At 41.4% G+C, this 17,702-nt stretch overlaps 1 protein-coding gene across 10 annotated transcripts in view; it reads left to right on the top strand.

Annotated features, from left to right (window-relative positions):
* Positions 1 to 3,146: 3,146 nt before the first annotated feature.
* Positions 3,147 to 17,702, top strand: part of LRRFIP2 (LRR binding FLII interacting protein 2) — a 191,614-nt gene continuing 177,058 nt past the window's right edge. For 6 of the 10 annotated variants that reach the window (XM_063452046.1, XM_063452049.1, XM_063452047.1 and 3 more), the window contains exon 1: positions 3,147 to 3,234. The gene's annotated coding sequence lies outside the window, so the exon portion shown is untranslated. The remainder of the gene's footprint in view (positions 3,235 to 17,702) is intronic. The other 4 variants (XM_063452052.1, XM_063452051.1, XM_063452055.1 and 1 more) reach the window with 2 other exon arrangements.

The raw sequence follows: 17,702 nt of genomic DNA, 5'->3' as shown, positions 1-17,702 counted from the left end.
ATTCAGGAAGGTAGAGGTACCGACACTCCTAGCTGTGAGGTATGCATTAAGACTACAAGAACAGGTAACCATATTTCCCAGACCCTAATTTGGCATTCGCAATATGAATGTAACGGAGATGTATCTAGGTGTAGATATTTAAATGTAGAGTATAGTGTATGCCATTTAGGGGTAGGAGAACCTAAGTGCTTCAATCCAGAGTATCAACCCCGTACAATTTGGTTGACTCTCAGGAATGGAGATCCTCAGGGGACCCTAATAAATAAAACGGTATTAGAATCCGTACATTCTTCGGGTGTTCTGCTATTTGATGCATGCAAAGCAATATCAAGTGGTAGAAAGCCGTGGAATGTATGTGGGGATCTTAGATGGGAGAGAACGTATGGGTCTAATGACAAATATATATGTCCCAGCAGTAAAAATAAGTATGTGAGTCCTAGATGCCCAAATAGAGAATATAACTTTTGCCCATATTGGTCTTGTGTGGGGTGGGCAACTTGGGGACAGACAGCAGACAAGGATATGATTGTGACTAAGTTGCCTACCAATCCATACTGTAAGTCTATGGAATGCAATCCAGTCCATATTCTTATAAATAATCCTGACCAATTTTTAGATAGATATGGTAACTTATTTGGGTTTCAAATATACGGGACGGGTTTAGACCCTGGGACAGTATTGTTTATAGGGATAGAGACCGATACGGTAACCTCCCAAACTCATCAGGTATTCCATTCATTTTATGAAGAGATGAGCATAGATAATAAGATCCCCCATAACGCTAAAAACCTGTTCATAGATTTAGCTGAGAGTATTGCCGGTAGTCTTAATGTAACCAACTGCTATGTGTGTGGAGGTACTAACATGGGAGACCAATGGCCTTGGGAAGCAAAGGAGGTAATGTCTGGTTCTGAGGCAGTTGAACAATTAATATCTTCACAAGCCGATTATCAGATGAGTGTTAGAGGTAAATCTGAGTGGAGATTAAAGACCTCCATCATAGGTTATGTTTGCATAGCAAGGAAAGGAATGATGTTTAATACTTCTGTAGGAGAATTAACTTGTCTAGGGCAAAAAGCTTATGATGATGATACAAAGAATACTTGGTGGTCGGCTTCAAATATCTCTGAACCATCTAACCCGTTTGCAAGATATGCCAATTTAAAGGACGTATGGTTTGATTTATCCATCACATCTAGTTGGAGAGCCCCAGCAAATTTGTACTGGATCTGTGGTAAGAAAGCCTATTCGGAGTTGCCACAGGACTGGGAAGGGGCATGTGTGTTGGGTATGCTCAAACCATCCTTCTTCTTGTTACCTATTGAAACAGGTGAGACTTTAGGTGTTAAAGTGTATGATGTGAATCATAGGAAGAAAAGGGGACCCATAGAGATAGGCGCCTGGGAAGATGATGAATGGCCTCCCCAGCGTATTATAGATTATTATGGGCCAGCCACGTGGGCAGAGGATGGTACTTTCGGATATAGAACCCCAATTTATATGCTCAACCGCATTATAAGGTTACAGGCGGTGGTTGAGATTATTACTAATGAGACCTCACAAGCGCTCAATCTTCTAGCGAAGCATAATACCAAGATGAGGACAGCAGTCTACCAAAATAGATTAGCCTTGGATTACCTATTGGCAGTAGAGGGAGGTGTATGTGGGAAGTTTAACCTGAGCAATTGCTGTCTTCAAATAGATGATGAAGGGCAAGCAATAGCTGGGCTTACTAGCCATATGGTTAAACTTGCGCATGTGCCTACTCAGGTATGGAAAGGGTATAATCCAAGTAGTTGGTTTGGTAACTGGTATGAGCAGTTTGGAGGGCTTAAGGCATTGGTAGGCGGAGTCCTACTGATTTTAATGTTGTGTCTACTCCTGCCATGTCTTATCCCCTTAGTAGTTAGGTCTGTGCAAAGCCTGATAGAAAATATAGCAGAAAGGAAGGCTGCAGCACAGATAATGGCCATATATAAATATGAGGCTCTAGATCAGGGAGAACCAATGCAGGAAGATGAGTGTTGAGAGATTCACATCATAGGAAAAGTCTGGTCTGGTTCATGGTAACCTGAGGTGTATGCAAACCAAGGTTAAGCGATGCCTCAAGTAATTGTGAAATATCAAGAGGCATCAAAGGGGGGAATGTGGTGGAATCTCGGTAAAAATAAATTTAGTAGGCCGAGATTACCACGTGGCATGTGTACGTGCATATGCTGAGGTATCGATCAGTTGGTTGCACGTGGCAAGATACGATCAGTAGTGTACGGAGCATGTGCAAGAATACCGGATGTAGTATTCCCCTCCTCCATTGTGCTGGACAGGCCATGTGGTCAAGCAGGAAGTTAATTCTTATTTGTATTGATTGGTCAAGAGAATGTGCGGGTGGAGCTTAATATGGGAGGAGTTATGTGCCTATATAAGGAGCCTGCACTATTGTCCGGGGCTCAGAACTTGCTGTATTTTGGTGACATTAGTCCCTCTGAGTCCCGATCGGTGAACCGAATAAAGAATCCCTTCCTGAAGAAACCTGTGTCCATCTCTCTGTGCTTGGCTTCCGTCAGTTTCTCCGGTATCAATACCTCATGGTGACGTGAAAAACAAATTGCAAAGTTTAAGTTAAAATATTGTGGCAGCTGGTAAAGTCTCCATATAGTGGAACACCACACTCCTGAACCCAAAATTTGAATTTACACCGAAGCATGGGCCGTGGCCATTCACTGGTTGAGAGCAATAATGTCCAGGAAATGTGCACAAAAATGACATTAGCCTGCCTAGACTCTAGATCCAGGCTGTCTGCTGACAATCCAAAGATGCTGTCAGAGGTGGGTTTACACACTTTATGTAAAAGACATCAAACACCATAACCAGCGATAAAACACTGAAGTAGTTATGGTCCTTCGAGTAATCCTTATAAACGTATAATGTATACGTCAGGCCTACTTAATTCACTTACTATCAAAACACACTAACTCTATATCTCACAGATACGCTTTCTGTCAACTTTTTCAAACGAGCCGACCCGAGTGGCAGACCAGGAACGTACCTAACACATCTGCTGCCAAGCTGTGACGCATGCGTGCTGGTGACGTCAGAGGCCAGGCTGCAACGCATGCGTGCGGAGTGCGTCACCGGCCGGGTTTCGGCGCATGCGTGCGGGGTACGTCACTGGCCGGACGTTGAGGGAGAAACCTCGAGAGAAGGGAGAAGCGTCTAAAAAGGGAGAATTCAAAGGTGAGAGCCTGGGTGTGAAACCGATACCACGGCAGCATGGCGGCTGCCTGCTACACTGCCTGTGACATAGCTGAGCGCACATCACAAGCGGCAGAGCCTCCTCAGAACACACAACCCACACACTGCGCCGAGCCGGCTCCCAGCCCAACACTGTAGGCAGCACTGCAGTATAAGGCGGTGTGCAGGGAGCCCTCGCTATATACACAATGTATGGCTTCTGCACTCCACACCCTCAGTGGACATTGTACCTCCTCGGGCGAAATTTATCAATACCTCGCGCTGTCATAGGGCTCAGCATTGCCCTCACTCCCTCCTCAAGCAGCACACATTGCAAGGGGGTGATCAAAAGCTAGAACACAACTCTTCAAGTTGGGAAAGCATCATGGGATTTGTAGTTCTTCTCCAGTTGGTGTTCTGCTTCCCCTGAGCCATAACTCACTGTTAGGGAAAGTTGCAGTTAAGTTACCTTTGCTTCAGCTCAACTGCTGTTTTCAATGATAGAGAGGCTATCCCAGCATTGTGCAGCACTGTGCTGTGACAGATTATTCTATTTACACACCGTGCCCAGCAATGCTGTCAAACTGTCCTTTATAGAGCTCTTGACACATTTCACTGCCACATAGTGTGTGACACAGTACTGTAAAATAGTCTGGACAGTCATTGGATATAAAAAGGGAAAGAGAGGGTTGTCTAAGCATGGCTTTGAACATTGTTAGTTAAAAAAAAAAAAAAAAAAATACGGTAATGTATTTAAGACACAAACTTCAAATAAAAATTGAGATTTTTTTGTTTTAAAAGTCAATTTTGTGTTTAAGAATACTTTAATCAGAATTTTATTGGTTTCTTTAGGATTGTATAACTTGTATACTGTAATGCTTTTAACTGATAATGGTATTGAGTAATTTGTTATGCAAAGACTAAGTATTAAAACCTGTGACTTTAACGCAAGTCGTCTGTATGGGTATGTTTTAAAAGCACATACCGTAAGTGTTTGTATAGTACTTAAATTGTTCCTCTACGTTTATTTAAATAGTTTTATATAGGATGGACAGTTCTATGTGCCTGGTATGATGATTGGGCAATCATCCTATTGCTTTTAACCAACTGTTATAAATTATCGACTGGTATTTCTATTTCTTATTTGCATGGTAACGGCTCTTTTGCACTAAATGTAATATTTTATGTGTCCAATTATTTCATTTTTGTTTTGCCATTAAGCTATGAACAGTTATACAAGAAAAAAATGTCATGCATTTTGAGCTTTTGAAAGACTAATTTTAAATAATTTTTTGAATCAATGCATAGTCCAAATCTGTATGAGGAAAAACGAATTTGTTAGTCCATAGATTGGCAAGCATTTGATTAATTCACAACTGAAAGTATGTCCGTTTCAGTGGAAATGATAAATGGTAACTCATTGTTTCAACAAGACATGTGTAATGATGGTAAATTCAAGTAGTAAGGAAACTTGCAGAGATTTTTATTTAAGCTTATACTTTTAGGAACTCTATTTCACAAACTAAAAATTACAGAAAATGTAATCATACTTACTGTAATTTTCTTTTCCTGGCTATTATTCACGGCAGCATAATTTATGGGTAGCTCAGCTCCCAAACAGGATAGGGAAAATTCAACCAATTTGAACAAGACTGTAGGCATAAAAAGTCCCTCCTCCTCCTACCCCACAGTCTTGTTTAAAAGCTGCAAAACAAGGGAGGTTTGCTGATGCTGCCATGAATAATAGCCAGGAAGAGAAAACTGCTGTAAGTATGATGACATTTTCTGTATTCCTGGCTGCATCACTTATGGGTAACACCCAAGCTCTACTATAGGGATGGGGGGGAAATAACTCTTACACCTGACGATTGTTGAGTCTTTTCAAGATTTCAGGAATTACCGACTCAGAAATTCCTTGTTCTATGAGTCTTTTTCAAGAGCCACGCCCCCAAGTTCAGCTGGTTGGGATGGGATGAACTGCCGGTCCCTGAGTTAGAAATCTGTTCTCCGAGTAAGTAGCCAAGGATGTTCCAGGCTCATTCTGTTGAGAGGAAAACAAGGCCTCCTTGCCCAAATAGGGATGATCGCAATCACTTTCTGACTCTCTTCACAAATCTTTCAGTAGTCTGTGAATCATCGGTAGGGGTCCGCAATAGCTTCTGAGATCCACTTTTTTTTTTTAGATAATCCTGGGAACGTTTATTCTCCCATTCTTCCCAGGCATGCTCTGCACAGATTTCTTCCATTAGTTGCTACTTGGTTCGTAGACCGGGTACCTTGAATCCATATGTTGTTTAAGTGTGCACCCCAAGCTAGTAGGCTGGCATCTGTAGTTATAGTTATCTAAGTTGGTTCTTCTAGTGGAAACCTTAGAGACATGCAATGTGTACATCTGTTCGACTTTTATTTCTACTGTCTTGCAATCTTTCTGGGCTGTAAGAGAGGCCAATATATTATAGGCCTATAATGGCACTCTTTTCCCCCCACCGTACACAGATTATATATAAAACTAGAGGCTCACCTATGTCTTCTAGACCGTGATCTTGAGACAGGGCGAAGCCATCTGAGAAGAAAATTTTTACTAAGAAAATTCAATACAAGAATGTCTCTAAAAAGTTATTAAAGGATGTAAAATTACCTTTAGAAGAACTTTAGACAGGGTGAGGCAGCTTTTCTGGATATTCTCCGGAAATATTGATCAATACTTAGAGACAGGATGCTGAACAGCTTGGAAGTACTGTCTTTTTAAGGATTTAAAATTTGGTGCGATATCACTTTAAGCACGAAATATAGCTTGCGCATTCGCAGACGGAAATTCAAAACGCCGCTGCTACTGGGCTTACTCGGGAAACCTGAGCACAGAAGACCACAGGAATAGTCAGGAACAAAGTAACGAAAGAGGTGCCGAGCTGATGAGAGCAGAGAAAAAACTCACAGGTAAGAAAAAAAAGAGCTATCTATAAGACATAAAGAAGGGGAAAATAAAAGAAATATATGGCAAAATAAGTACCACTTACCCTGGCTTCCCCCCAAATTCTCTGCAATCAGATCGGGGGGCTATTGATGCCGCAAGGGAATTTTTTGTGTGCAACAGCTGACTCCACATCAAATGGAATTATGATTAGCACAAACTCTGTATAAAGGAAGTATCCACATTCCCACGATGCAGTACAGATCCTAATCTGTACTCAACTCAGTTAGTCCTGCCTGTGCAGGCTGATTACTGAGTTCTTCAGATGAAGAGAGGCTGAACTTCATCTGGAAGCCCATGGTGCACATGGGAAGGTAGCAACAAAATACAATTTTCCTGTTTGTCCTGAAAGGACAAAAAAAAAAAAGACTGAGGTAGTAGGAGGAGGAACCTTTTATGCCTACAGTCTTGTTCAGATTGGTTGAATTTTTCCTGTCCTGTTCCTGTTTGGGGGCGGAGCTACCCATAAGTGATGCTGCCATGATTAGCCAGGAAACAACCTATTAATCACACTTCCAAAATTTGAGTAATCCACGTGGCATTTTGTGTACTGCAAAGTAGTAGTTTTATTTGAATTCTCTAATCAAGGTGGATACGTTGTTGGATGATTTTCTGTAGATCGTGAGCTAATTAGTCCTGTTAATAGGTACCCACATTTATGTTTTCAATTGTATTTAACCCCTTAAGGACACATGACGTGTGTGACACGTCATGATTCCCTTTTATTCCAGAAGTTTGGTCCTTAAGGGGTTAAAGGGGCAAGGCATGTTTGGTGCAGGTTACGTTTTGCCAGATTTGATTTTTTTTTTTTTTTAGTTTTTAACGTTTTATTTTAATCCATAACTCGAAACAATTTGCCCCCCTCCCTAACTCAGTGTTCAGATTTTGCTCAAAAAATACTCCTGTACAAAATGTCATGATTTTATACATTAGACTACTACTGACAGTTGAACTGTAGCTCCCAGAAACTCTTGCTGAGATTTGAAAGCACTGCTTAAAGGGACACTATTGGGCACCCAGACCATTTCAGCTAATTTAAGTTGGTCTGGGTACAGTGTTCTGGACAGTTTAACCCTGCAATGGTAATTATCTACCAGACAGCTGCTATACGCGCTTCTGGGTCGTTGGGCGACTTTTGGTCGCCTAACTGTTGTTGGATGTCCTCACGCTATGCATGAGGACATCCAGCATCAGCTAAAATCTCATAAGGAAGCATTGCTTTAATACTTGTTTACGGGGTTGTTCTAATGTGATTGCTGCACAGGCGTATTGGGTTGCTGGCGGGAGTAGGAGAAAATGCGGAACCTGACTAAGTGCGGAGAGACATCGGCGCTGAGATCAGTTAAGTGATCGAAGGATTTTAACCGATTCATCACTACAGGAGGCAAGCGAGCGAAGGGGGCACTATATATAATTTTGTATTCCTAGCCTATAGTTTCCCTTTAATGTAGTTGTTTTGGTGAGTATAGTATGTACCTGCAGGCATTTTAATTTTAACATTGCCTTTTCAGGAAAAGGCAGTGTTTACATTACATTACTGCCTAGGGACACTTCCAGAGGCAGTCACTAAGACGACCACAAGAGGTGCTTCCTGGGTCGTTCAGCACTGATGTTTAGTGTCTACACGCTCTGCATATAGGAGCACGTGTGCAATAGCCTTCCAGTTGATTGTTCGGCTGGGATCATAAAGTCTGATAATCTCAGCAAAGAGGGTGGAGCGTGGCAGAGTCCCGCTGCGACCAGACCCGCGCAGTGCCGTAAAAAGGTAAGTAAATCACCTTTTTAACCAGAGTTAAGTGGGGGCCGGGGGAATAAAAAGTTATTTAGACATATAGTATCAGGAATGCACATTTTTATTCCTTACACTACAGTGTTCATTTAAGCTCAAAAAGCTATAGAATGTTAAATGAGCATCATGATTGGCTGAGCCACCTCATGTTGTGGCGAGAACTTCCTGCAGAGTCTGTAAAGCATTGCAATTTCTGCAGATGTAGGCTTTGTCTTGTTATAACATTTGTTTGGTTCTTTTTTGTGGTTGCAATTCTGCACACCAGACTAGTTACTTTTTTTAGCTGTACACATTGCCTGCTTTCTGTTACTTCAAACCTGTGTTCCTATCTACAGTATCCAGTTGCCATTACATTTAATAAAATAAATGGTTATACTTGCCTTTTTTCAGCACAAAGGCTCCCTCGGCATACTGCTTATTTCTCCTCTTCCCATTGCATCATCGAGAAAGCATGGCTTTCTTTGCCGATATCCTTTCCTCATAGTGCCATGTGTACACTTAATACTTCTCATGAGCAGCAATGTCACTTGACTGTTTTACCGACAGTTTTACTCTGTCATTGCAGTGGAAAAGCCTCTAGTATCAATTTAAATTTTATGATTTAAAAAAAATATATTTTTTTAACCAGTTTTATATTGGTGGATATTTTCTGTCTCGTCTTACAAGTGTAACTGTAAAATTGTGATTCCTTTTATTAATATGACTGTCTGTCTTTTTTAAATGATTTACTATTGAGCATATGTTTGTGTATATTTTCTTGAAGCGGTTTGGGGCCTGTACATTGGGAGAGCCATCTTTTACTTTTGTTTTGTTTAACCCCTTAACGACGAGTGACGGACGAGGTCCGTCACTCAGGGGAAACCCTTAACGACGAGTGACGGACCTCATCCGTCACGCGATAAAATTAACCCCAGATCGCCGCGATCGCGGGGTTAGTGGTGCTCCTGTCTGCCTCTGTATTAGAGGCAGACCGTGAGCACCAGATCGGGCTGTCCCAGCACATGTGCCCGCTCTGACAGCATGTCAGAGCGGGCACATGTGCTGTGTATACTCACCTTCCGCCTCCCTGCACTTCCGGGTTAAGTGTGAAGTGCAGGGAGACGGATCAGTGCTGATCTGCTTCCCTGTGTAAAAAATAAAATAAAATAAAGTTTATTTAAAATCCCACCCCTCTTTACCATTTTAATAAAAAATTAACCCCATCCCTGCCAATTGATAACTGATTTTTCTGTATTTTTTTATAATAAATAAGCATGTGTATGTGTGTGTGTGTGTGTGTATATATATATATATATATATATATATAATATACAAAAGGAAGGCTTGCACTCACGGTCTGTATAATGAAATATCTTCTTTATTCCAAAATTTTTAAAACATGATATAAGTCATCGACGTTTCAGCCATCTATTGTGGCTTTCATCAGGATCAGTTTAGCGAATACTCTGAATAGGATGTCTTAGCGCAGTGGATTGCAGCTAAACTATCTGATAAGCTAAATTTGGCAGCCTGTAAAAGATGCAACATTACAGTGATACACATATCACTTAAAGGAAGTAATAGAAAAATCAATGGAATAGGATTTTGTTTTATCAAAGCAGGTAAGCCTAAAATCTGCTATGCACTGCTTATACATTAACTGAACTGACTACAGATGAAAGTAAGCCTTCATTGAACTAAAGTTACATTTTCCAGTGAAAAAGATCAGGCAGGATCAATGTCTAGTGCTCCATTTTTTTTATACAGTAAAAAGTTTAATTCTAAGGGCACATTAAAAGACAGGTACAGATGTATCCACATATCCATGCATGGCATTTTCCCATATTTACCGTATCTGGGATTCCTTCACCTATTGTGAAAGAGTATATCTGAAATGGCTAAAAACCTTGCAGTGAAATTATTAATACCACACCCTATCTTCACTTACTGACTCATTTAAATGTTTTATTGGTTTAATTGTAGTAACAAGCAGTTTTTTTGTTGTTCTTAAAGGAACACTATAGTCACCAAAACAACTTTAGTTTAAGGAAGACGTTTTAGTGTATGGATCATGCCTCTTAATTTGTTTTAATTTTCACTGCTCAATTCACTGCCATTTATGGGTTAAATAACCTTATTTCTGATTATGCAGCCCTAGCCACACCTCCCCTGGCTCTGATTGACACAGCCTGCATGCAGAAAAAACTAGTTTCACTTTCAATCAGATGTAACTTACCGTCAAAAATGTTATCTCCTGCAAGGTCTAGCAAGCTATTAACAGTGCATTAGATAAGAAAATCTAAATTAAACAGAATTAGCAATAAAGGAAGGATAAATATTAGATGGCTCTTTACAGGAAGTGTTTAGGAAGGCTGTTCAAGTCTCATGCAGGGAGGTGTGACTAGGGTGCACAAACAAAGTGATGGCCGAGAATTGAGCAGTGAGACTGCAGAGGCAATATCTATACACCAAAACTGCTTCATTAAGCTAAAGTTATTTTGGGGACTATAGTGTCTCTTTAATAAACTCAACTCTGATTTTTTTTTTTTAATGTAAATTTTTTTTTAATCATTATTTATAACCATTGATGACTTATTTGCTATGAAATGTACAAAAAGTACTAGAGAGTACTGCAGCACTTAAATGTTGAAAGGAACACTCCAAGCACCATAACAACTACAGTGTGCTAATGAATATTCAGTATTATTGCGATGTTACCCCTATGCTTAACAAATATTTTTGTAAGGTCTGAAATAAAAATGTGTAGAAAGCCACAGTGCTGCATGTATTACATCTAGCCTGGAACACCTTCATTTTGGCATATTGTCATATTTGCTACCCCTTTCTGCCTTGGAGAAAGGAAGAAAAATATGAAAAAAGGGAGATTTATTAAAGTGTTCTTGAAATTTGTTCAACAATTTAGTAAAGGTGATTGATGAGAGAAAACAGACTGGTGGTTCTGCTGTTTTCCATGGTAATTGTCCCACTGTCCACGCCGTTTCAGAACTCTACAATGAATTTCCCCCAAGGTTTCAGGTTCTTCTTTTTTTTTTTTTTACAATAAAATATGTGCCTGCTGTGGATTGTGATGTAAAATAAATATTTAAAGAAAATCTCCAAGCATGATAACCCTTATGCTGTAGTTGTTATGTTGCCAGTAGTGTCCTTGCAAACCCTCCAGTGTAATGAAAGTCACCCAGACCTCTTCATCTCAGGGAAGTTGGGTGGGTGCAATCTTAAGTTTATAATCCTATAATGCAGGGTTCAGTTTCCATTGAAGGGTTAACACACACCTTTAGTGAATGTCCTCCACATTAGGAACCAGCTCAAACTTGGTTCTCAAGCAAATGCTGCTTATACAGCAGCCTTTGATTGGGGAAGACTGGTAGCTTTCTTTGCAAGCACACTAGCCTCCCAATGTTTTCCTCTGTATAGATTGGAAATAATGGATTGGCTGAGATCATCAAACTTGATGATCTCAGACAAAGCGGCAGAACAGAGACCCGAATGGCAAGGGATGAAAAGTAAGCAAAACTCGCCTTTCAAGCCTTCACAGATGTGGATGGGGGAATTGGGTAGATTAAACCTAAAGCATTTAGGAAACATGCTTGTATTTCTAATGCTACAGTGTTTCTTTACTGAGACAATTTACTGACGGTTCTGACTTCTTGCAGTAACCTAGGTATTCCTTGACTTTTAACCTGTTTGCTTGTACTGTCTCCTTTATTTCCCACTGTCTTTATTCATAGCAGTGGTATTTAATATTGAGGGATTACACCACATTCCCTGATCTTTTTAACAGTGATCTTCCTATTTATATATAGGAAGCCAGTGACTTAACTTAGATTTGTGAGTTCGCTTCCCTTGTCCTCTTTGATTTCTTAATCAGGGCAGTGGGACAGGGGAAGGCTTTGTGCTTGCAGTTCTTGTTTTATTTTAGTTACATAGTATAACTAGCTTTTTTTTGTTTGTTTTTTACCTCCGTTTGTACATAAGTGTTCCTTTTCCTCACGTATAGTGGCAGAACTGACAAGTGGGATGTGCCTTCGTTAATGGACAAGAAGCTCCCCCCCTTTTTTTAAGGTACCTGCAATGCCCCGCCTGTTGCCCTTATAATCCAGTATCTTAGAAGAACTCCAGTTCTTCTTGTCCCGGCAACGGGATGGACAGTTCCTCCAAAGGTCCAGGTGGAGACTGGTGCGGTCAGCACAGGCTGCTGATCGGGGAGGTGAGTGCCCGATAGCACCCCGGGCGGGAGCTGAGCGGCAGATATACTTCCGGAGTTGCGTTACGGAACGCGACCGGAAGCTTCCTTTTGTGGCCTCTTCTTGGCAAGTCCCAGGCGGACCTCCCACCGACAATGCTCACGCATGCGCACAGCAGTAGAACGCACTCCCGGGAGGTATCGTGTTCCACTGAACACCAAATCGCGCTCCTGCGCATGCGCGAAATGGTAGTTAGATAATTAGCGCCAACTTTTAAACTTTTTGGCTATAAAGCTGTGCAGAACCTGTCTGACCCCAAGGGTGGGTGTCCAGTTCAGATTATCTGTGTCACCAGCCCTCCTACATGGTTGTGAGGTGTTTGAGGTGAGATTTAATTTTTAAACTCCCTTTAACGCCTGTCACTTATTGCATGCTTGCTGAAACTTAGTGTTTTCTGTTTCTACAGATCTGTCCAGTACTAATTCTCTGGATAAGGCTGTAAAAGAAAAGATGTCAGCTACTGTCACAAAAAAGGCCACAAGCAAATCTAAGCACTTATGTTGCCTGGAATGTGCAGTTCCTCTACCTGACGGTTGTTGTAAAAAACAAAAAACAAAAAAAAAACCTGCAACCAATGCTCCACAGAATTGCTGGAGAAAGCCAAGCAAACTGATACGTCTTCATTCCTGTGCTGGTTCCAGGAAAATTTATCCCAGACTTTCGAGTCTTTTAAAGATTCCGTGAAAAAAGACAGCGGACCGGCTGCTATGCGTGAAAAACAGACAAAGAAACGTAGGGGAGAGAGATCTCCTTCCCTGTCTGAGCTCTCATCAGGGCAATGCTCATCGTCTTCACATTCAGAAATTTCCAGTTTGGCTTCAAATGTGGAGGAAGGTTTTCCACCGGAAGAGCTAAAAAAAAGTTTATCAAAGAAGTATCAGCAGTTCTGCAGGAAACTGAACCTACCAAGGGTAAGGTAAAAGGCTTCGCCATGCATCCTAAAATCAATCTCCTGCAAAGAGAGTGGAAGAATCCTGAAAGACGTGCTTTTATTTCTAAGCACTTGAAACTTCTTTTCAAGCTGCAGTCTGAAGACAAATGGGAAGACCTTCCCAAAGTCGATATTCAGGTAGCACAACTGTCAAGACCATGATACCTATTGGTGAGGTTTCTGGGTTGAAGGATCCTATGGACAAGCGAGCCGAAACTTCTAGTAGAAGGATTTTCCAGGCAGATGGCTACCAATACAGAGCCGGAATAGCGGCTTCAGCAGTACTTAAAGCACACAGTGTGTGGCTCCAAACCCTAGAAAAATCTCTCATGGGGTAATCGGATAATGACCCAGCTCCGCTTATGTTCCTAGTGAAACTGTCAAACGAGTTTCTTTCAGATGCCTCTGATGAGATGCTACGTTTATCTGCCAGAATCATGGGTTTGTCCTCGGTGGCTAGAAGAGCCTTATGGCTCAGAACTTGGACAGCAGATTCAGCCTCTAAAGCTGCTTTTCGTGAACTACCCTTCGAGAAAAACAGGCTTTTTTGGTACTCATTTGGAAGACCTAATTAGGCAGATGTCTGAAACCAAGAAAGCTTTACCTCAAGATTCGAGACCTCAGAACTATAAAAGGTATAACGTTCTTTTCACTACCAGGGGAGATTTTGTAAAATTCCAAAAACCCGGTGACACCAGCAGACAATGATCAAGACAAGATCTCAACAAGCAGGATAAAAATATTGATGCCAAGAGTGTAGGAGGGCGTCTTCAGTTCTTCACTCACAAATGGAAGGATACAACTTCAAATTGTTGGATTCTAAGAACCATTTCGGAAGGATAGAGAATCCGTTTTTCTACAATGCTAAAACCACCTTTCCTGCTTTCAAGTTACCCGTCAAGGAAAAAAATCAGAGGCACTCCTGGCAGATTCCCTTATCCTTTTACGCAAGGATGTTATAGTGAAGGTACCCAAAAACTTGGAATTTCAAGGAGTTTACTCAGGCCTGTTCTTGTTACAAAATCCAGACAGATCCTTCCGGCCTATCCTAGACCTCAAGGAGGTCAACACATGCATTCCGTATCAGAAATTCCGTATGGAAAATATCTTGTCAGTAACTCACATCCTACAGAGGGGAGAATTCATGGCAAAATTAGATCTGAAGGATGCCTACCTCCATTTGCCAGTGTTTTCTCGGAAGTTCTTAAGATTTGCAGTTTTAACAGGAAGCCGGAAGATTCTACACTTTCAGTTCAAGGCACTCCCCTTTGGCCTTTCATCAGCCTCTCGCATCTTTACAGAAATCCTGGCTCCCATAGTGGCATCCCTATACCTGAGAGGTATCTTGATAGTTTCTTTCCTGGACGATTGGTTCTTGAAAGCAGAATCAGAACAGCTCCTAAAGTCACACCTCAAGATCACTATAAAGGTTTTGGAAGATCATGGTTGGCTTCTAAACTTCAAAAAATCCCAGTTGATTCCTTCAAAGAGCCTGGAATTCCTGGGACTTCTGGTAGATTCAAGGTCCCTGTCTCTTTTTCTTCCAAGGTCAAAACAAAGATGAATTTGCAAGGCCGTTTCAAGCCTACAAAAGGAATTCTGCTCCATCAGAGAAGCAATGAGTGTACTGGGGCTTCTCACTTCTGCAATCCCATCAGTAGGTTGGGCAAAAGCAGAAATAAGACCTTTGCAATGGGACATTCTTGCTCAATGGTCAAGACAACAGGTAGATCTGGACTCCACTTTTCATCTATCCAAAGTTGTGAAAAAACAACTAAATTGGTGGAAAGACAAAAGCAACCTTTGAAAGGGCCTTTCTTTCACACAAAGAGCTTGGATTACAATAACTACAGATGCCTCCCAAACTGGTTGCGGCGCCCATCTAGGTTCTCGTTTCATTCAAGGAGATTGGAATTGGAAAGAAACAAAGGCATCCTCCAACTTCAGAGAGATGAAAGCAGTATGGAAGGCTCTAAAGATCTTCGGTCCAGTTATCGCCAAACAGGCAGTAAGGATCTTGTCAGACAACGCCACCACAGTGGCTTACTTAAACCATCAAGGGGGCGCAAAAGTGAGATCTCTACAGGACCTATGCTACCGGATCATGTCTTGGGCCCAATCCAGGGCAATCTCCCATATCAGAGGGTCTCTGAACATCGTAGCAGACATCATTAGTCTCAGGCAGACTGGTCACTGACACTCCAAATGTTCTTGGAGTTGGTTACCCGTTTCGGCTTACCGGAAATCGACCTTATGGCCACAAGGAGAAACAGGAAAGTCCCTACCTTAGTTTCTCTCCAGGCATGGTATTGCCCAGACTTCCTAGATGGCCTGTCTCTCACTTGGAACTACAACATGGGTTACGTTTTCCCTCCGATAGCATTGATTCTGAGGATTGTTCAAAAAACAAGATGGGAGAAAGCAAGGATTCTAGCCATCTTGCCCTTCTGGCCAAACAGAAGCTGGTTCTCCGACGTAAAAAACATGACAATCTTACGCTGGTCTCTCTCAATTTCAACCGTCATCGAAAATGTGATTTATTTATTTTTTCCATTGGAGACCCTGGAAATGTTCCACCTGACGACATGGCTGCTGCAAGGTTGATTCTCCTAGAGCAAGGTCTTTCAGACAGTTTGTGTGACATTCTGCTGTCATCGGTCCGTTTATCAACTGCTAAAATTTATTTCAGAATTTGGATGAAGTTCAGGAACTGGTGTTCTCAAAATGGTTTGGATCCTGCTAAAGCTTCTATCACTGATATTTTATCTTTTTTGCAGGATGGTTTTGTAGTTGGTCTAGGTGTTTCTACACTCAAGGTCCAGATTTCTGCATTGTCACTTCCATATCCGTGATATTGCCTCTGACTTGCTTATCCACAGATTTTTTTAAATCTATACGCCTGAAACGTCCTCCCAAGCTCTCGCCTTTTCCTACCTGGGATTTGTTATTGGTCCTTCAAGCCCCTTGTGAACCATTGTTTGAACCATTACCAGATGTTCCCCTGAAACTGCTTACAATCAAAACGGTGTTCCTGGTAGCCATCACCTCAGCAAGAAGGATAGGGGAAATTCAAGCTCTTTCTTCAGCATCTGAATTCACTATCTTCCATCAAGACAAAGTGGTCCTGCACCCCAGACCTTCCTTTTTGTCTAGGTTAAGTAAATCTATGAACCAACCTATTCTGCCTTCCTTCTGCCAATCTCCTTTGTCGGATCTTGAAAGAAAGTGGCATCTCCTTGATGTTAGAAGAGCATTGGAAATCTTCAGAGGTCACAATGCTTTAGGACCTCGGATCATCTCTTTGTCACTTTTCAGGCCTCTGGCAACGGTAGTAATGCCTCCAGACCTTCTATATCCAGATGGCTAATTGAAACCATTAAACTAGTTTATCAAACCAGAGGGGTTCCAATTGGATTTCCATTGAAGGCTCATTCCACAAGGGCTATGGCAACTTCCGGGGGGAACCTAATGCTAAAATTCTGATAGGCATCAGAAATCACTTCTAGTGGCTCTAGTCTGTAAGAAAGCTACTAGAGGTACACTTAACAATGTAAATATTACAGTATTTCTGAATGTTTTGAATTGCATTGTTAAGGGGAGATGAAAGGGTCTGGATGGGCTATAGTATTCATTTTAGGAACAATGGCTTGTCTTATGGCTCTGTGATCACTGTCCATCCCACTTTGCTCTATAAAATGTAAGTTAACTAAATCTAACCTTGTGACTCCTCCACTGCAGCCTCCAGCTCCTGATTCGGTGATGGCAACATTAAGTTGACATCACCGACGATCTCCTCTAATCCTTTGGGCAAGGCATGCATGTCAAAGTGCAGCATTTAATTCCAGGACCAAGCTTCCATTGGCTCTGGAGAAGGAAGCTCCTCTATTGGCTGTCAGCCGCTAGAGATTTATTTAAATTGCAGTTTCTGCTAAAATTAGAGGTCCTCTACACCCAGATATCTTCATCTTAATGGTTCTATATGTTTACTCCTTTAAGGTAAAAAAATAGCTGTTTCGAAAAAAAGGGCAATGTTTACCTTGAATGGTTAAACACACCTCTAGTGGCTGTCTCATTTACAGCTTCTGCTGCACTGATAGGGTAGCACTTTTATGAAATAATGCATAATTAACCCCTTAAGAATGATGGGTGTTCCATGCTGTACTTAAGGGTCTGGTTCTAAACTCTGTCGGACGGCATAGACCGTCCTTGCCATCCACGCCACTTACCTACTCGTTACTGTTCCCCCACCAACGATCGCGATCATGGGGGCTGTCTGACATCCCAGTTGACATAGCCGCTTTTGAGAGGAACTGAAACAACGAGGAACAAAGGAGAATAAACAAAATGAAAAATAAAAACTATAGAAGCAATGACATATGAAAGATATTTAGCTTATGTAGTGAAGTTGTCTCATGGGGATCAGACTTTTTCACAAAATCCCATAAAACTGTCTTTTTTTTTTTTTATTTGTGAATTTTGCAGGTTTAAAGGACCACTATAAGCACCCAGACCACTTCAGCTTAATGAAGTGGTCTG

Source organism: Pelobates fuscus, chromosome 4 (assembly GCF_036172605.1).
Source record: "Pelobates fuscus isolate aPelFus1 chromosome 4, aPelFus1.pri, whole genome shotgun sequence".
NCBI classification, from domain to species: domain Eukaryota; kingdom Metazoa; phylum Chordata; class Amphibia; order Anura; family Pelobatidae; genus Pelobates; species Pelobates fuscus.
Note: the sequence above shows the minus strand (reverse complement) of the source record. Positions and strands in the feature narration are given on the sequence as shown.